The sequence below is a fragment of the Passer domesticus genome, chromosome Z (assembly GCF_036417665.1).
Source record: "Passer domesticus isolate bPasDom1 chromosome Z, bPasDom1.hap1, whole genome shotgun sequence".
Lineage (NCBI taxonomy): Eukaryota > Metazoa > Chordata > Aves > Passeriformes > Passeridae > Passer > Passer domesticus.
Window position 1 is genome coordinate 7,108,757 of NC_087512.1, and position 15,821 is coordinate 7,124,577.

Genomic DNA, 15,821 nt, shown 5'->3' on the forward strand with positions numbered 1-15,821 from the left:
AAATTATATTAAGGTCATCTCTCTTCTCCAATATTATATTTAAACAAAACATATATGGTTTTTCATCTGCTTTTCAACCATTGTTATCTTGCCCTTTTCAGACCAAAATGAGAGCTCTTACTGGATTACATTCAACACACACAAACTTTAGATGTCTGGAAGTAAGGTGCTAAGGTTAATCTGGTCATCTAAACCTTTCTATAGACAATGGAGAAAAAGGATCATCACAGAATAAAGTTTGTCTTGTATATTACAAAACTATGACAAAAGAAATCTCTCTTTGGATATATGTGCATCTCTTTATTTGATCACAGAATGAGTTGGAATGATTAGGTTAAACTAAATAGTACACTGTTAAAATTCCAATTGACAGAGATTAAATTAATCATATGCTAAATACACACTCTTCTTGCTGTGTCTGTTTTACCCAGTGCCCTGGATAAGCATGACACTTCTGCTTTTGTATTTTCTGATTCAGATGTATTTTTCTTGTTGATTGTCTTCTCTTTCTCATGTGAGCACAGGACAGCATTGTTGAAAGTAACATTTTTTAAACAGGTGCTGTTGTAACAGACCCTAAAATAGAAAATGCCGCTCTAAAGATGTCATGTAAGGCTGGAAATGCCTGTGATTGTGCAATCATGAAACATTTCTTCTCATCCCAAGTTTACCATGCATTTCAGTTTTGGTGACAGCCCAAAATTTCTCTGTACTAACTTTCTTATTAAATGAAAACAGCCCACTTACACATCTCTGTTTCCCCCACAAAGATATTTTTGTTGATGTGTTTGAAACTTTGAGATTACATTGATCTTTCTGAAGGTTGAGAAATTAGCACTGTTTTACCAAAGTCACTCTAAGGATATCAGCTATTTTTGCTTCATTTCACACATCATGTGGTGATTCTTGAAGGTGCAGTCTATGACATATAGTGACATGATTATGCAAAGATTGCCAAATATGTTTTAGACAAAGATTCATTACCAAGAAGCTTGAATAACCTTCCATGATAGACAGTAAGACAAAATATTTCAAAGATTTTGATTTAAAATAATTAGATTTTAGAGGTGGCTGCATATGTTTTATACACATAGGATTGTGCACAGGATTCTTTCGATGCAGTCAAAAAGGAGAAATGCATTGTCCAAACCTTACCAACATTAAAGAGAAGCTCACTGACTTGAAACCCTCCTACCTCTACAAGAATGAACTTAGACATGCTAATTTAACATTTTACTGTTCTATTTTCTTTCTTTTCTTATCACATATGTTCTTTCTCATATTCTAGTTTTAAAAGTAAAGTCTTGTAAGATTTACCATGATGGGTGTTTTGTTTTCCTTTTCTTTTAACTTATTGTCTGGCTGTAAACTCATGATAAATTTCAGACAGAAAATGTGCCAAAGTCTACAAACCCAGTGGATCACCACATGGGATGAATAAAAAGCAGAGCTGCTATTTATCTGCCCTTGGAACTAATTAGTAACTGCAGCTCCTGGATCCCTTATACTCTTGATACTCAAGCACAAACAGAACCCAGTTACACTTCACGGTGTCTACTTGTGTCTCACTTGTTATTAATTTCTCTCTAAAAGGCTTCTCTTTGCTCCAGACTGTAGACCAAAGTGATTTAGATGTTACCTGGATCCTCCTAAGTTCCAGCTAGAAATGTGGGAAGGGTTAACAGCATACCTATACAGGATACAGGCTGACCTCCTGCCCCTCAGCAGAGAAAACATTCATCTTTACCAGCTTAGCTTGAGTTGATCCTGCTTTGCACTGAGGGAAACCGACCTTTGGAGCTCCCTCCCAGCCTTGTTCTCTCTGATTTCCTTCAGGGAAAAGGAAGCTATCCAAAGCAATTTAGGGTGGGGTCTCTGGAGAATGCAGTATACTTTCTGCAAAGGGCAAAGCAAAGAAGAACTCATTCTGCTAAAGTTATTCAATGCTATCCCCTGCCAACATTTACTTAATTATCTTTCTGTTCTATAATGGCAATTGAGTTACGGCTCTTTCCTGGAACTTCTACATCCTTCCCTAGTGAATGTGTTTGTGTGTGTATTTTAAAGAAGAATAAATTGAGTCCAATCAGTTCTGCTTTGCTCAAGGCAGAATTTATGATGGCCTTGTTGGAGAAAGAAGCCATGAGGCAGGAGAGGACAGTGCTGCTGCTATATTTTAGCTGCTAAATATGCATCATAAATGGAATGCTCGTCTCTCCATACTCTTCAAAATTCTGTCTCAGGGATATTGTTGCCACTTGTCAGAATCGTGCACTGCCTAAATGTTTTGTCCCTCTGTACTTGCTCAGCTGCTCCAGATTACCTTAGTCCTTGTGAACTGCATTCACCCAGACCTCAGGCACACAGATTTGGTGTTTCAACTCCATCGCCTCACTGCAGAGTCAATTTGATGCCCATACAAAAGCTAAGGGTGATCCTCTGCACAGCACATCTGCCTGGTGAACTGAAAGCATCATTTTCTCTACTATCCACTTTCTCCTGTTACTTTGGAGAAGGCAGCTGGGTGGGAATCTTCTCAGCTAATTGTAGTGCTAGTAAAAGGGAAGGTACTCAGTCTAGGTTACTATTCATAGCTCTCTTAGTCATCAGTAGGGAGACACACCACACGCATCCTTGCAAGCCAGTGGATGACTCCTCTTGCAGCACAGAATGATTCACTGCATGGGGCACCTGACTCCCCGTTGATGACACAGCAAGTGGAGATGCCTGGAGCAAACCCGATGTCTGAGTTTTGCTGGTTTGGTTTAAGTGAGCTGAATTTATCCCTCAGTTACGTACCTGACACATGAGAATGGTCTGACTTCTCCAGAGATATTAGCAGGATATGTACACTGATTTGTTACTAGGTATTTCAGTGAGAGCACAGCAGGTGCTGAGGATTCGTACCTTTTTCTCCCCCAAGATCTCCTAGTTAATATTACAAGTTGCTATCAAAGTCAGTTTAGTCCTCCTTTCATAGCCTACACTTATATAATTACAGAACACTGCTCCTGCAACCACTCTAAGAAAGCCATCAGCCATCAACTGAGTGTATGAGTAACAGCACAAAAGAACAAAATCTATAATCTCTTTACTAGCAGCAGATTTTTGAAAATTAGGACACATGGGAACATTAAATTTCAAGTTTTAGTATGTTCTTCTAGTGCTAATTTTTCAAGATGATTTTCCTAAATTATTGTTAACTTTTTTCTGCAGCATGAGGAAACCCCAGGTTGGGATAAAGATCTGCTCTGCTGCCCTTTACCATAAGAGAATGCAGTCATGGCAACATAACTCAAGTAAAGAAAGAAAAGAAGAAACATTTTTTCAGTTACCGATCATGTGATCAGGAAAAAAAATGTCATTTAAAGAAACACTTGACAGCATTCCCTCCAACTCCCTAACAATGACTAGTTTCCAGCTCCCAAACAAGAAGAGACAGAGTGTAACTGAATACAGGCCCAAGGTGCCTTTGCACTAATCCTCAAGTCCTAAGGTTATTTAGCTTTAGTTTTATTTAGTGTCAAGCTTTCCTTCTATAAAAAGAAAAGAGGGGAAAAAAAAAAAAAAGAAGAAGCTGATGAATTTTCCTTTTCTTATGGAATGAAATGCCAGTACCTGTTGAGCTGCATCTTCATCGCTGCCTTGGGGGTATTTGATTTCATGAATCTGATTAAATTATTCTGCTTTTAGTATTTCTTTAATATTGCTTTATAAAATATACTCCTAGTGGCTTCAGTAGTGAGAGCACTTGCTGTACTTTCTTTAAAGCTTGCACTGTCCCTCTTGAGACTGGGGGGAAGAGCCCTTATTAAAGAGTTCAGTCATAAAAGCTTCTTCCTCTAGGAGAAATACTTTGAAACAACTGAAACATACACATACTTTTTCACTATGATTACAGAGGTATCCATACTAATGCCTTTCAGTGTACTATATGGTCATCTATGATTTCATTGGCAGAAAACATCTTTCTGAAGAAGTTTCAGAACATTGTCATTTGATCAAAGTCTTTAACTGATGGGAGACCATTTTTCCCCCCAGTGGTGAATACCTCAAATTTGCTCTGTGGTGAAATGTTGCATTTTTATATCATGGGGGTTTCTGAGGCTCTGACCTTTTGTAGGGTGAGGCACTGCATGAACATTCAGTGAGGGACTTTCCTGGTGGCAAGGACTGCATAGACCTCATGAGCAGCATGGATAAAATCAAAGCAGATGGAAAAAAAATGAGAGAGGGGATTAAGTAAGGCCAAACTGAGTGCCAAAGGTGAATGGAAGAACTGAGGGGAAAAACCTTTCCTCTTCCCCACCTGCCTAGTACTGCTGTACTGTTACTAGTTAAGAGTCCTGTTAAAACTGAAAATTAGCTGCCCTGTTGCTGTACTGTGCACCTTGATTTGCTATCAATTCTGGCCATGGGGGCTGAGAACACTGGGCCTTCAAAAATCCCATAAGAGTTTTAAAGGCAAAAATTCCAAGGCAAGTCTTTGAAGCTGAAACAGAAGAACCCAGCACTTTTCTTTCTGTGCATTACCCAACATGAAACATGAACATTGAACATGAAACATGAACATGTGCATTACCCACAAAAAGCATGAACAAAAAATATTACAATGTACTGTTAATAGAATATACACCAATGTACTGAAAAGCTTGTGCAAACAATAGGAAAAAGTCAAAAATATAGACTGGCTCCTGATCAGTCTCTATCCTCCTCAGTCTGATCACACATTTACGGAAATTTCTCTTCTTTATATGACTTGGATGCATGCAGTGTGATGTACAGGGAAACACAGCCCTGTCTTCTACCTGCTTCTTAACTGGGAAATCATCCATCTTATTGCTGCTGATGAAAGCCCTTTATTGCTATTAAACGTCTGCAAATAACTCCTAAATTGCATTGCTTCTCTGAGAGGCACTTATTATATACATGTATAAATGTATATAATAATTGTTAGGAGCAACTCACGCATCTACTGCTGGTTTGCAAGATAAATGACATTAATCAATAGGATGCCTACAGAACTTTTGGTGAGTCATTTGTTATGCTAATTGAACCACTTAAAGTAAACTGTCAATGAATAGAGATTTTTGACAGCTGAGATGAGACGTGGGGCTAATTAGTCAGTTGCTATTAAAAAAAAAACCTGCCCAATTTTCATAATGTAATGTTTAAGAGAGAAGATAATGTTAATCATCTGACCAGACCTCTCTCCCAGAGGATATAGTAGCAAAAGGCACAGCCCATCACAAAAATCAAGTTTCTCTCAGAAGCAAACAAAACAAATGGCTGGCTGCACAGAGATGACAACCTTTGCAAGAGAGTTGATGTGTCCCATAGGTTACAGCAAACTTTTTAATTAATACACAAAAGCCCAACTTCTGCTCTAAATTACCTGTGTCCTTTTAGATCAATCCCCTTGTTTTCGCTCAAAGTATTTTGCATTCATGCTGGCAGCAATGAGATCATTGGGTCTGACTGTGAGGCTTAGCCCTAACCTACAAATCAAATGGATTGATCAGATACACACACACTGTCTAGAAGGCATGAGCAGCATTTTGGCAGCCCTTTGGAGCTGGGTTGTAGGGGACGTGAAGTTGTGACTGAGATGACAGGATAAACTTCAGAGTGTTGCACCTCTCTTTCTGTGATAGTTTCCATTTGCAATGCATTCTTTCTCAGTGTTGCCACTTTCACTACCGAAATTGCAGAAGTCACAGCAGCAGGATTCAGAAAAGAAGGCTTTCGGTCTTAGAGCACAACAGAAACTTTCTAATTCTAACAGACTTAGAAATACTTTGAAAGAAATTGCTGTTCCTTACGTACCCCGCCTCTATACAGTTGGATAGTTAAACTTGATTCCACTGAGGCATGCCAGAACCCTTGATGCCTTAAACAACAAGACTGGGACTTTCTGCTGTTAGTACATTCCACCACAACTCTGTGGATGAACAGTGACTCTGGTCAAGTGACTGTAGCAAGAGTCAGTAGTAATTACCAGTTACCAACTTCTCACTAAAATTTTCTTATGCTTGCCAGAAAGGTCCTAAAGACAATTTACCTTTAATAGCAAATTTACATTCTTAATGGCAAATGACAACCAGCAAGGTTGTCTGGAATCCGAGCTCAGGACAAACATTGGAAGAAAAATAAAATAAGCTAACCAGCCAGTCATCTAAAGCGTTGCCATTCAAATTTTCCTTAAAGTAATAGGATACAATAAAGGCAAATTCTTGAATGTGTTGAGGGAAAAAAGCAAGTGTGAACCAGAAACTTCAATCTTGATTTCCTTCTGGTTTTATAACTGTTCTTGGAAATTATTGGACTTCACAAAGCACATTCAGAAAAAAACTGATTTTCATAGTTTTAAATTTTCAGGCTTTTAAAGTTAGCTGCATGGTACAGGTGCCTGAAGTTAATATTTATTAGTAAACAAAGAAAAAGTATTCAAAGCAGCTTTTCAAAGTGCTAAGTAACAAGAAACTAGTTATGTATCACATAAAATATCAACAGTACTGCAGAATGGCTAGGTCTCTTTGTCTTTTTCTTAGACTATTTGTGTATGTGCACCATGACAGTACCTGTATTTCTATGTTCCACAGCAATATTAACAAGTTAAAGAAATAATTTCTGTGGGTTGGCTGTTGCCATTTTTCTGTCACTCTGGCAGTGCCCTTGAACACCTTGACACCCAAAGTCATGCATACAAGTTATTCAACAGACTTTGACTAAGATACAAAGAACTGCATTTCCAGGAACCTTAGAAACAACACCCCTCTTTACCATGTACCCAGGTCAACCTGTAGTTCTGCAAAATAAATGTCACAAATTAGAAACTGCTATTTTCACAAGCCCAGAGTGCTGAGATGTCTTTTGCTGCTGCTTGTAGATGGAAGGTAAGGTGACACAGACTTCACCACGAGGGAATGCTCAGCTTTCTCCAAGGCAATCCAGTTTAAGCAAGCATGAAGCACAAGCCTCATCGCCCAAACCTCCAGACCTACCTAATCTGACAGGTCTGAAATAGATCAAAGCCTACAAGCTCTTTCCTTTCTCTCTGCTTTCTGGTGTCCTGGCACTTAGTGTCTTGCCGTGTCGGGAACACCATCAGAGTTGGAGTGGGTGATGTCCTGTGAATTGAAGGGTTACTTAGGGCTGGGAAGTGTGAAGTGGACATGGCAAGTCTTGGATTGAGTTAACAAACTGAACCATCCGTGAGACAGGGGAAACAAAACTAAGCAAAGCAAAACAACAAAACAAAACAAAAAAGTGATGGCTTCAGAAACACTGAAGTCTTTGCCTCAAGTTGAGAGCAGCTTGTCATGGTGTCAAAGAGATGAGAAACCACTGTAAAATGTATCTCTGGTAGGCACTCAGACACAGACTCAAATCTGTCCTGGGTCCAGCTGATTTTTTGTGTATCCTATGCTGTGGCTCGTTCAGAGCTCAGGCATGGCCTTCAGTTGCCCAGGACAGGTTTCTTGCCCAGAACCTAGCTGATTTCTTGAGGACCTTTCAAATCAAATTTTACATGATTCTGTGCAGGAATATTTATCTCACTCAAGGACTTTTCTACATTCCCCTTTTAATCAGCAGAAGATACAAATCTTTCAGGGCCTCCTCTGGCCATTTGTCTCTGGACATGCATTTTCAGCTTTTGACATCTGCATTGTGCCTTCCCAAATTACAGCTTTTGGAAAAAGGAAGGAAAAAACTTGTTTGTTTTAAACTCTCCTTACATCCTTGCTCTATGCTACAGCAGCTTCATGCTTTATTGGGCATTGAGAAATTTGTTGGTTTAAAGAGCACTCAAATTTCAGACTTTTCCATCTGAAGAAAAAACCACACACATTTTGATGGAGGGTTTTGATTCAGAGAACTACTCATTTTTGTTTAAAAAGAAGCTGATTTGGCAAATCCTTGTTCACAAATGCAAACCCTGTCCTTCATCTACAGTTTGTTTCCTTTCTTTTCTACTAATGCTGAGCAACTTTGAAAGAGATTCATGAATACAGCGGGCTGGGGAATAGGAAACCCAGGGCAGAAGGCAGAGGTGTTCATGTGTGGAGTAGGAAATGAGATTTCCTTCACCTTTACCGAGTACAAGGATTTTAAATCTAAACATTGGCATCTATATGTGTTGAGAGGATCCTGCCTAAGAATATTCTTCTAGAAAACTCCAAATACTTCTTCAGCTGAACTCTAGATTTATAATGTATGCATCAGAAGTGAGGCTATGCCTTGAAATCTGAGTGGGCTTGAAAGCTGAAGTAGCCTTAATCTCTTTAATGACCTCAACTCTCCCAAATTTTGCTGAGAAAAAAAAATAAAGAAATGGGTGTGAAAAAAGATTCAACTTTACAGCCTTGACCTATTTCTAATCCTGTTCTGATTGCTATTTACTGGGCTCCTTTCCAAACATACTGTTTACTTTAGGGCGATTTTTCTCCATCCAGATTAAAATTCCAGTGAGTTTCCCTCATTCCTTTAGACTGTAACCCCAAATGGGCCATGGTATTTTATTCAGAATACAGTAGCTGGATAATGATGCTCTCAGCAACTTGCAGAAACCAGGCAATTTGTGTATGAGGAACTCGTATGCACACAGAAGCACACAGGAGCTCATGCATACAGCCCTGCAAATTGCTTCATGCACACACACACACACACACAGAGAAAAATGTGCTCCATGAACATGCCCACAGTTCCTTCTATGCAGTGCACATATGGACTAAACAATTACACTCACCTATGAGCCTGTCACAAGGCAACAGAAATGCCAGCTGCCTTTGAAGTTTCCCGAAGAGCAGGAAAACGAGTCAACAGTGCTGGCCAACATCACATCATTAATCATCTATTAGCCGAGGTTGTGTGCTCCTGTCACCTGTCACTTTGTAATGCATGCAAATCACTCCAAGAGTAACATTTTCAGCCTGACATTTCCAGGGCCAGAGCTGGGATCAACCTGCTCTTTGTATTCAAGATTAAAAGGAAGTAGCGAAACAAGTGGTGAGATTGTTGGAAGGAGACAGGGAAAACGAGAGAAATAAGAATGGTAATGAAAAATTGGTCAGGAGAAGTAAGTTTAAAAATAGAAAGCTAAAATTGTGAGGTTTTGCATATGACCAGGAAATACTCAGTTTAAAAACATACCTCTGTTCTATTGCTCTTAAAGAAAGTGAACCATAAAAATGACACTGTTTTCCTGATAAACTGTGTAGAAAGGGAGAATACTTTCTATCTTTTTTTCTTTATTTGTAACTTACAAATTTGAAACCTGATCTAGCTTTAGAAATCTCTATCTGAACTGCTTGCCATAAGTTCCCATTACTGCCAATGTCTGAAATAAGATTTTTTTCTTAATTCAATTCCCCTATCTGTGTTTTAGATGCATACGTTAGGAAGAAATAAATTGCTGAAGTGCATGGAAATGTATAATTCTCTCATTTGTCTAGCAAGGGAGTCGAGGTTGACTTGGTGAGATACACATAGGTACAGATATCTATATTTACTGAGTTGAATTTCATCCCTACAGACTTTTAACTCAGTTTGATTTCTGGTGATTCAGAAGGGACAGAAAGTGTGATACCAACCCAACTTCCTCAATTATTTTTGTCATGAATCTTTGAAAGGTAGGATAATATAAACTCCTCATATCCTAGATCTGACCTACCTAAAAATGCCACTTAAGTCTTGATTATCTTTATTATGCACAGTGTTGATTAACCAGGAACTTTTCCAGTAAGTTAGTGTTGCATGACCAGCTTCTCCAGAAAAGAGACACTTTTCTACTTACAAACTTCCCCTGCCATAGTGAAGACATCTTACATTCCCTTTGGATAGGTTATACCTGAACAAATGCCAGTGTTTACAACAGTCTCTATTGTGCTGATCCAAAACAGACTGTTAAGAGAAAAAATGAGTTTGAGGTTAAATAAATCTCAATGTCAAATAAATACCTGAGAAAAACCAGATGGAGATATCTGGTAGTTCAGGTAGAGGTGTTCAAGTTTGTATCTCCGAACAGGCACAAGTTCCCACCTTCATATCTGCCTTTCCTAAAACACTCATGTTAGCTTTCTCTCCAGCCCCTTCCTTGTTATCATTTCTTTTCTTTTCACTATTTTCATTTCTTCCTTTGGCCCACTTTGGCAAAATATGTCTGCCATTTCCCACGTCCGTCCTTATATGGATGAACATGTTAGAGGAAATCTTCCTCACATGGATGAGCATTGCCTCAGTGTCAGCAAAGAATACCCTTTGACTGGAAAAGTATAAGGGGTAACAGTCATCTCAGCTGTGGCTCCCCTCTGGCAGGGATGGTGGTGCTTTCTGCCATACCCTATCTCAGTGCCCCAGGAAGGCAGACACAGGTTAATCCTGCATGTACTGGTGGGGAAGTAATACTGGGAAACCAGAATAAGGTGTCAGCAGTCCTCGCCAAGGTTCAGTTACCTGTTTCCTGTCTTTGTTTTCTGAGGAAGCAGAATACAGAAAATTTCTCCTGCATTTAAAGCCCTTTTTCTTTCCTTTCTCTACTGAGATAAATCAGCTTTATTCTTTAATTCCTTTCCTGGGTGTAAAAGGATGTACCTTTCTGCAGGGAGCAGCAGGGATATGTCTCCTCTGTGGAGACTAAATTAGGGTGCAAAACTCCAAGGATGGAGGGGCAGTATCTTCAACTAGCCCACAGGATATGTATTTGCAGGAGATTTTGAGGCTTATTTCTTTGGATAGATAAACTGCAGATCATGAAGGCAATTAATCATGGACTCATGGACGAGTACATCTGGAAGGGACCTCAAGAGGTCATCTCATCCATCCCCCAGCACGGAGGCAGGATAAATGTGCACAGACCATCCCTGACAGATGTGTGTCTGCTTCTCTCTGCTTCCACTCTGGATGCTTGCACACCATTATCCATCTAGAGAAGAAGCAGATTTAAAGTTATGAGGAGAGGCAGAAAATATCACTTTTTAAGCCTGAAGATTTCCCCCTTAGTGTCTCATGGGGCCTGAATCCAGTTTTTGGCAAAAGGAAGATCCAATCCCCACTGTAAAATCTTATGAAGGGAAGGAGGTGTGAGCAATTTGCTCGTTTTGTAGCCCAGGTTCTGTTCCAAGATGTAAGACCTTTTTGATTGCTAGTTCAGTAGAAAAGCTCAAAATTAAATCTTATCTGGATGTGTGCATGTAAAAGAAAAAAAAAAGAGAGAGAGAACAAAGGAGGAGAAGGAAAAATTAAGTAAAAGGAGAGTGAAGAGAAAGAAAGAGACAGAAGGGACAGAAAAAGATAAAATGTATAAGACAAAAGAGAAAATGCAGAGGGGCAGGGACTAACTTGAAAGCAGCAGTGAAGAAGGAGGAACAGAGGACACACAGACTGAAGTGAAGGTGTAGAGAGATGCAGGATTTGAAGCTGGCCATTTCTAACAGAGAGATCAGAAAGACTTTTTGTTGTTGTTGTCCTTAAGTGACTTCTCCTACTGGCTAACAACTCATTTTATGGCAGGTAAATAAGCCTGCCTAATTGGTCCCTTGTTCAAGAATGGGAATATTGAGCTGAGCCTGCTCCTTCTGAAGTGGGATCTTGTCCAATTTATGGTCTTAGCAGATGTGATCTCTTCAGGGTTCCACTGTAATGATAAATTGAAACATTTGAATGCTGCGTTCCCAGGTCTAGGCATCCAGCTTTGCGAGTGGGGAGAGAGGATCTGATCAACTTTCCTTCTGAAATGACAAATTGTGGTTTCCAGAAACATGCCTTAGTCCCATTTGCAAGCCTAACAGTTGTGGAGGCCAAGAGTGGGCTGTGTGAAGAAGGATGCATCAAGGTCACTTGTGTCTGAAGGACTCTGGTCCAGGAGAAGTTATCTCCTTTGAGAAGGAAAGTCGAGAAGTGCACCTTGACTCAAAAGCACTTTAAATTAAGGTGACACTTACAAACACTTTATTAATAATTAATAAGTGATTAATGAAAATTACTTTTTAGCTGATAAATTGCTTGAAGAAACATTAGAGCATGTTTCAGAAAGACATGGATAAATATTTTTATGCATTCCCATTTATAAATGCTTAGTAATGGGCTCTCAACTTTCAGGTGTCTCAGCATCATTTATCCCCATCATTCTGGTGGCATGCTATAGAGACATCTTATAATCATTTATTTTCAAAATCTGTTCCTATTAATCATGTATTAATTATTATTAAGAAAACATTTGTGCACACTTCTCTTAATCGGAATTCTTGCTTGACTGCCTTTTCCTAGAAGTCTGGAGGAACCCAGCTTGAACAGTTCATCATGTACTCCAGAGACAGGCAGGTGTAAAATGGCAGTTCATGAGACTATCTCAACTTACTCCAGCTAAGAATTGAGTCTAGCCTGCTCTGCCCTGGCTTTATTTTACCTTGTGGTGCAAGGGGAGGATCTACAAGGATGCATATGCATGGCTACCAGTGCTAAGCAGCACTGCTATTGTCTGTAGTGTCTGGGAACTGCAGGATGGGAGCTCACTGCTGAAATCCATCCTCCTGTGAACAGACCAGTGTGTTTCCCTCCTATCTGGAGGGTGACAAAACAAAGCACAGATGCACAGAACTCCAGATCTTGGAAACTTTTTAGGCACCTGTGGAAATTAATGAGCTTGCAGCTGAAAATGGCTAATGACTTACCCACAACTCAGTCCCATGCTGGTTCTTCACCTACTGGGCTTTCTGCTGCAAGGTCAGCATTGGTCTGTGTACACAGAGAGAAGGAGGAGACAGGCTGTGTAAATTCTTTACACAGGGCTTTGACTGAAGCTGCTCCTCCACAAAACTTAGAGCAGTGTGAAGGCTACTATTATTTATACCAGCCTTAAGGACTGAAACGACACAAGCATACCTGAGTCTGCTGTGAGGATGACTGTAAAATTGTCCCTAAATTGCTCAATGAGTTTACAGAGCCAGGCTGGTTATTTCACTAACTAGCAATAGAACAGTAGACAGGACTACCTAACTGATGGTTTTCTGATGAGTTTAAGCCTATGATTCCTAAGCCTGAGCTCACAGTCTCTTGCCTTTGAGACCCCTCAATATCAGCCTCAGGGATGGTGTCTAAAGGAGTGAATTGTTAAGACCAGGTACTAGAGACAACACTTGCTCCATTCCTTGATCTTCCAATTGGCCAAGGGCTGGAGGATCTCTGCTCTGTCCTACATGGACCAGATAAATCACAAATAGAAGCTGTCTTAGCTTAGAACTTTCTTCAAATAAGAAACTCATTTTATTCACTATGCATTTAATAGTGGGAGGGGGTCAATATTCAAAACCACCTCCACTTTTTCAGGAAAAGTTTTTAAAAAAACTCATATTCCTGAGAAAATGAAACAGCAGAAACTATTTCCTTGCAGCTTCTTGTGATTACTTTCTTTCTTGTCTGTCAAGCTACAAATGAAACCTCTTGTGTCAATTGGTTCAAAGTTATTGAGGGGAAAAGAATAGAGAGAGATGTAAATAGACATTAAGATGTAGAATAATCACTAAATCCTTAATTTCTTTAGGAAACAAAACTAAAAATAATTTTAAAACTAAGTCAAAGTTTCCTACATCTCTCCCTGATGCCTTTATAGAGCTCTATGACAACAGACCATTGTGCAGGACACAATAGCCCTGTGACTCCTGAATTGAATTTGTTCTGCCTGTTCATGGCCAGTTTGCACTCAATTTTTATGCCTGTTGCATAGAGGAATCATTTTTCACAGACAATGATTTCTCCATGAGCCGCTCTGGAATATGCACAGCACAGTGACTGGCTGAATTCATAATTACCAATGCTCCTACTGAAAACACACAACTGAAGAAGTTATGCTCTTCCAGAGAGCACAAACAATTTATCTGCCTGCCTAGGTGCTTGTATTCATAACTTGACCTACTGCCTCAAAAACTGTGGATAATCAGAAAAATATTAACACAATGGCCAGTTGTGGGACAGGGACAAGACAAGGGAAAGGACAAGCGGACTTGGCAGAGCTAGGAATTGAACTAAGGTTTAAAACCTAGTACCCATCTTGGCAGCTAAACTCCTTCTCTGATCAAAATCTTCCACTACAACAGGGTATTGAATGTTTTGCCTTGATGACAAATGGCTGCCACTTGGCTGCAGTCCAAGAAATGTCCCTCCCATGCACCGTTGTGAATAGCTCTTCAAAAAAAAAATAGCAAGTACCTACTCAAAAAATAATTTCGAGAGAGCCTCTGTATGAGACAAAAAAAATAAATCTCAGAAAGTCTCTCAGTCTTTTTCTCAACTCCCCTGCTGTGACTGATTTTTAGAATATCAGTAATACCTATAATACCAGTATTACAGGACACTCTGTTGCCTAGAAAGTAGAAGAAAAATATAAGAAGAAGCAAATCTGCATTATGTTCCCATCTTTTTTTTTTTTTCCATTGGGGGTGCTGCATGGCTTGTGTTATTCACTTTCCCTCTGCCTACCTGTAAAATTAAAGTAATTTGGGGAAATTTGCTGAAAACTGCTTCCCACAGAAGGTGTGTAAGGCCTGTGTGTTTTTAATCACACCCATCTGGAGCCGTTATGAAATGAAGAGGGAAGGGCGGGCGCGCACAGATAAAGAAATGCACGTGGTGAATCCACGTGGAGAGCTTGGGAGGCACAGGAGTCTGGGGTTTGTCTCAGTGCAGGAGCTACAAGGAGCAAGCATGGATCATCAGGCAAGAGGGGGGAATTTAAAGGTCTCTGATAGCCACACAGGTCAGCCACACATGGCTGCTGACACTGTGATCCCTCCTGTAGAGTAGCCATCACACGTTCCTGCTCCGGGCAAATGCTGGAAGTGCCTGGTCTGAGCTCCCTCCTCTTTATCAGGGCTGACATGTGCTCCAGTCCAACACCACCTGAGTGCCAGAGGCTGGAAAAACCCTTGCATTCTTTATAAGATGTTCTGGGGGTAGCTAGCAGTATGTCATGCCTCTGCAGGTATTACGAGAAAAGAAGCAGAGACACAGGTGATTACAAATAGATTCAGAGATATAACTTTCCATCCAATTCCATCAGCCCCCTCTCTCTTTAATATTTAGCTATTTCACAATGAACTAAATTGGCAGCAGGGTCTCTCCTGCCGGGTATTTAAAATATATGTGTATACATTATACACAGATTGCTCCTTATTTCTTTCCCTCCTTATATCATTAAACTGGTGTTGTGTCTGCTGCTCTGCAAATGTGTAAATGGCAGCTTCTTTTACGAATAGTGGAAAAGTTTGAATAGTGTGGTTTTGCCGTAGATGAAGTAAGGGAGAGGGAAGAGGAGGACTGTCTGCATGTCTACTGGGTGATGAGTGCGTGGTTGCGGGTGTTAAAGCAGAAACTATTTCCTCAGAGTCTTGGTGGTATGTTCTTTGACAGCCTCCTACACCCATGAAAATGTTTATGTGTTTAAATTCTTCTTTAGGACCCTAATCTTCTTTCCTTATACTGGGCATAAAATATCTAAATGGAAGTCAGGGACCTTTCTGTCTTTTCAGATCACTTAAGTTTCTCCCTTCCCAGTGTGTTAATTTTTGTGCATGGTGGTCTTATCATGGATCAGGGATGCAGAAGTGCCCTAGGAGCACACAAATGTACAAAGGGATGTGTGATTGTCCTGCTGAGGCACATCACAAGAGCAACAGCCTGTGCACAGCATCATTTCTGGCCAACACAGGAGCTCCTCCAAGCAAGGAGTCAGGCTGGGGGATGCATCCCCTTGCAGGGGTTCTGTGGTGTCTCACACAGACACAGGCACAGGCACACACCTCACACCCATACCAGTTCAGCCTGTG

At 40.1% G+C, this 15,821-nt stretch overlaps 1 protein-coding gene across 15 annotated transcripts in view; it reads left to right on the forward strand.

Annotated features, from left to right (window-relative positions):
- CELF4 (CUGBP Elav-like family member 4) overlaps window positions 1-15,821 on the forward strand; it is a 692,304-nt gene that overhangs the window by 318,881 nt on the left and 357,602 nt on the right. The window lies entirely within an intron of this gene.